Source organism: Bison bison, unplaced genomic scaffold (assembly GCF_000754665.1).
Source record: "Bison bison bison isolate TAMUID 2011002044 unplaced genomic scaffold, Bison_UMD1.0 scf7180017864184, whole genome shotgun sequence".
NCBI classification, from domain to species: Eukaryota; Metazoa; Chordata; class Mammalia; order Artiodactyla; family Bovidae; genus Bison; species Bison bison.
Genome location: NW_011494756.1, coordinates 584,461 through 589,104, shown reverse-complemented (window position 1 = coordinate 589,104; position 4,644 = coordinate 584,461). Strand labels below are relative to the sequence as shown.

At 58.6% G+C, this 4,644-nt stretch overlaps 1 protein-coding gene across 1 annotated transcript in view; it reads right to left on the bottom strand.

Annotated features, from left to right (window-relative positions):
* Nucleotides 1-2,186, bottom strand: part of SULT4A1 (sulfotransferase family 4A, member 1) — a 21,257-nt gene extending 19,071 nt beyond the window's left edge. Inside the window, exon 1 of the mRNA XM_010843632.1 lies at nucleotides 2,181-2,186. The gene's annotated coding sequence lies outside the window, so the exon portion shown is untranslated. The remainder of the gene's footprint in view (nucleotides 1-2,180) is intronic.
* Nucleotides 2,187-4,644: the final 2,458 nt, after the last annotated feature.

The window sequence follows — 4,644 nt, the reverse complement described above, 5'->3', positions numbered from 1 at the left end:
GGCTGGGTCCAGACACGATGCTGGGCACAGTGAGCGAGACGCCAAAGGAGTCTGCTCCATGGCTGCGGCCGCCCTCCAGCCTGAGACATGGGGACCACCACCCCATTTAGAGGGGAGGTTCCTGAGGCCTAATGGCCCAAGGTCACAGCGCCAGTGTGTGGCTCCCCTCCGCCTATTCCTCCTGCCGAGGCCCATCCACCCAGCAGCTCAAGGCAGCTGCACTTGGGTGGGGCAGGCGGGGAGAGTGGGGGTGGGAACTGGGGGGTTACCCTTAGAAATCAGACCCTGAGCAGTTTCCTCCCAAGGAGGTCTTCAGGCTTCCCTGGTGGTTCAATGGTAAAGAATCTGCCTGCAGTGCAGGAGACATGAGTTTGATTGCTGGGTTGGGAATATTCCCTGGAGGAGGAAATGGCAACCCACTCCAGTATTCGTGCCTGGGAAATCTAATGGACAGAGAAGCCTGGCAGGCTACAGTCCGCGACTAAGCGGCCAAACCACCACCACCAAGGAGTTCTTCAGGATCTACGTTTAGTGCTCCCACCCCCACCCCAGGAGCCCCCACAGGCATGACCCAGACGGCCATTCCTGCACATTAGTACGTCTAACATCAATATCGACACAGCAATTTCACAAGCTCCATCCCTGCCTCCATTAAGGAGCTGCGCCGGAAGGCCAGCCTCGTTAGAGCCCACAGGAAGCTCTCTGCAGCCTGTCCCTCGCAGCCCCCTCTCCAGGGCAGCCCTGTAAGTCCATTTCCTGGTGGGGCACCGCTTGGCCCTCCCGTCTCCAGCTCAGGAGGGCACACCATGCCCCTGCCAGGCACCAGGGAGGACGGGGAGTGGGGGACCCGGGATCAGCTCGGGCAACGGCCCCTGGTGACCCCAGGCCAGCCGGATGTGACCAAACCACCACGGAAAAGAGCGACCGGGGATGATGACTCTACCAGGCAGTCACCACCAGGGTCCAGACAAAGCCCCTCAACCGAAGTCCAAATGCAGGCCCTGCAGGCAGCCCCGGCTCTGCAAGCTCTCCACCTGGCGCCTCCCCTGCCCACTGGCACCTCCAAGTCCCGCCACCGAGGTGTCCCCCCTGCCCAGCCCATCCACCCACTCTCCTGGCTACCGTGGCCGGGAACCCCGGGTCCAGGCCCTGCCTGCTGTTCTCACGTCCAAGGACGCCGTCCTGCTCAGCCTGTGGCCTCCTCTCCCTGGCTCTGGCCCTTTGTGCTGCAGCCAGCCTTCTCCACCACCCTCTGCACCCAGCACCCGGGGCCCAGGCCTGCTACGGGCTGCCCTTCTGCCTAGTCACCTTGGACTTGCGCTTTGGACCACCACTCAGAGGCCTCCCTGGACCCTCCAAGTCTCCCTAGCCCTGGGGGCACCGGGCACCCTGGGCTTCCTGTCCAGCTGCACGCAGCACTCTGGGCGCCGCTGGGGAGCTGACGGGGGGCAGCTCACGTGGGCAGGGAGCAAGGCTGCGTCGTGTTACTAGTTTCTACAGCAGCTGTAACCAATTACCACCAACTCAGCGGCCCAGAACAACCCAGGTATCGTTCGGGGGGCCAGGAGGCCAGCACAGGTCTCACAGCGCTAACACCAAGGTGGTTGGCAAGGGTGTGCCCTGTTCTGGGCTCCAGGGAGAAGCTGGACCCCCGCCTCCTGTCACCCCAGGTCACATCCCCTAACACCTGTGGACACCGCTCACCTGGACCGCTCACATCGGAAATACCTCAGCCTCCTTGCACCCCAAGCCAGGCCGCCTTCCCGCGAAGATGGGCTGATGGGTGACACCCGGGGCAAGGCCTGACACGGCCGAGGCAGGGTTGACAAGCACCCCCGGGTGGATAAAGAAGCTCAGGGTTCAGGTTCCGGGCCAAGGTCACAGAGCTGGGGAGGGGAGAGCGACCCCTGGAGTGGTGGGAACCACAGCCCTACACCGACGGCCTCTCCAGCACCCCTGGGAGAGCACGGGGGGCCACAGCCAGCCACCCTGACGGGATGGGCAAAAGCAGGTGGGGGTGAAGCTGGGCCTCAGCCCCCTCCCCGCTACCCCTCTGCATCTGATCCCCCTGGGGAGAGGTGCCCAGGAGGCCAACCCGCCGCCCAGCAAATTCAAGGTGAGGTGGAGGAGAGCCAGGCTTTCAACCCAGGGATACACGGGACTGGCCAGGCGGGAGTAACACGAGCCACACGCTTTCCAGCAGCTCGTTTTCAAGTCAACAGATGCGAGTCAATGGCTCACAGGCGTGCTTCTGCTGACGGCAGGGAAACTGTTCCCAGGCGGCTCTGAGGCAGCGGCAGTGACTCTGACCGGCAGAGAACACTGAGGTTTCGGGTGGAACTCCCTGGGGCGGCTGGGGCAGAGCCCGTCAAGATTCCCACCAGAACCCTTGGGGACAGGACAGACCAGCACGCCACGGTTGGAGCCAGTCGGAACTGGACCCCCAGGCGCCAGGATCCTGGGGCTGGGAAACCTTGGAATTCTGTTCTTTTTATTTTTATTCTTTACCGAAGATCACACGTGTACACCTGGTTTAAAAGTTAGGAGAGGACTTCCCTGGCGGTCCAGGGGTTAAGAACCCGCCTGCCGATGCAGGGGACGCAGGTTCGATTTCTGGTCCGGGAAGACTCCACCAGCCGAGGGGCATCTAAGTCTGAGCCACCAGGAAGAGGAGCCCCCCATGCTCAACGCAACTAGAGAAAGCCCGCACGCAGCAAGGGCGATCAGAAGTCAAAAATAAATTTAAAAAAGAGTCAAAAGACTGAGGTCAGAAATCTCACGCCCCTCCCCACCCCACTCCTGTGAACACAGCAAAGCCCTGCTGATTGTTCTCTTACCCTCCAGTTTCTGACGTGCTTACACCGTTATTTCACGTCTGTACGTTCTGATGGGTTACTGACTTCTGACTGAGCTGCCTTCCTTCCTGCAGGCTTCTCTCCCCCACACGGTCTTGGCACAATTCTCGGTCTAATCCAAAGTACGGAGTGTAGTGGTAGCGCTTCCTCGCTCACTGTGTTTCCTTTGCTTGCTCGCTCACTGTTTTATGTGCCTGTTAACAATTCCTTGCCCGACTCTAGATAATTATTCCTGGCAAACACCCCACACACAGCCAAACGCAGGGGCTGCGCTCACACCCCATGGATCTCTGAGGGTCGTGCCCTGCCCCCCGGCGCCCCACAAATGTCTCCCCGTGTCTCCGTGGGGCTGGAGGGACCCAATCTTCCATCCGTGTGCCCCCTGGTGTCCGCGTGCATGGCGGCAGAGCCCACCCTCTATGAGCCGGAGCCTGATGACAAGCGCCTGATTCTACCTCGCTCAGGACAGCTGGCTGAGCTGGGTATAGGATTCCAGGCGGGGGACCCTGAATGCACTGTTCCCATCTTCCAGCTGCCAGCGCTGTGCTGAGAAGTCTGAGGTCCTGGTTCCTCGTCCCTTGAATGTGGCCCATTCTTATCTCTGGAAGCTTTGCGATCTTCTCTGAAATTTCACAGTTAAGTGCTTCAGCCAGGTCTCTTATTCGTGGTGCCTGGAGGCACACTGAGGCACGAGGGGGCCTTTAACTCAAGCTCCAGTCTGGAAATCCTGACTTCCAGTAACTTTCTCCTGCTGTCGCTATTCCCTCTTTCTGGAACTCTGAGATCTTCTACTTTTCCTACCTCTTTGCTCCCACTTGTCATCAATTTGTAACAATTTCTGTTCCACTTTCCGGGACATTTGCTCTGCTTCACCATCCAAACCTCACAGCTGAGTTTTAAAAATTTCAGCTACAATGTTTTTAATTCCAAGAGTTCTTTCAGGATCCTTACTTGCTCATTCCTGGTGTGACTGCTTTCTTCACCAAGAGCGTACCTGACTTCACTCTCTTACAGTGGAACAGAGTCAAGAGTGCCAGGGTGGTTCTTTTTTTAGGTTTTCTTCTGCTCTGCACATTGTGTTGGATTCTGCTGAGTGCCTTTTGCTGCTTTTTGTCTCCTTTTGGCAGGTCTCTGTCCTTCCTGTTGGGAGATGCTAAGATCTGGAGACCTTGAGTCCACCCACAGGTGAGAACAAGCCCCAGGACACAGCTCTCTGCGGTGAACGCGCCTACTGACCGCAGGGCCTCACATGTTTGAGTGCAGCCCAGCCCAGCACCCTCACAACTATGACAGCAGATGCCCGTGTGGGAGCATTTCTAAGTCTTCGCTTTGGGGTCAATTTCTCCAGAGGAGACGCCTCCACTCTCTGCCCTGCTGGACCACAGGCATCCCAGAAGAGCCGAGCAAGAGGGTGACGTTGTGGTCTTCACCTGATGTCCATTTCCGACTCAGCACTGTATCCCACCCTATTGCTGTGTGTGACAGTCCCAACTCCACGGCCTCTCTGGACCCACTTCCCCCAAAGAAACCTGCCTGTCTTTGCAACAGCCTCCTGCCTTCAAACTCCTCCAAGGGGCACAGTGTACGACTCCTGGGCCCTGCAGTGAAAGGGTCCACGTACCTGCTGCCCTCTCCTCTGCTGGCATTAGGTTCTCTAGCTGCTAAGTCAGCTAACATTGAGCTTCCGAAATCCACAGTCATCGCACTCCTCCTCCCAGGGGCTCAGAGCTTCCTACTCCTGGTCATCATGTAATGAGGTCTGAAGAGGACACAGGGACGAGCACCTGTG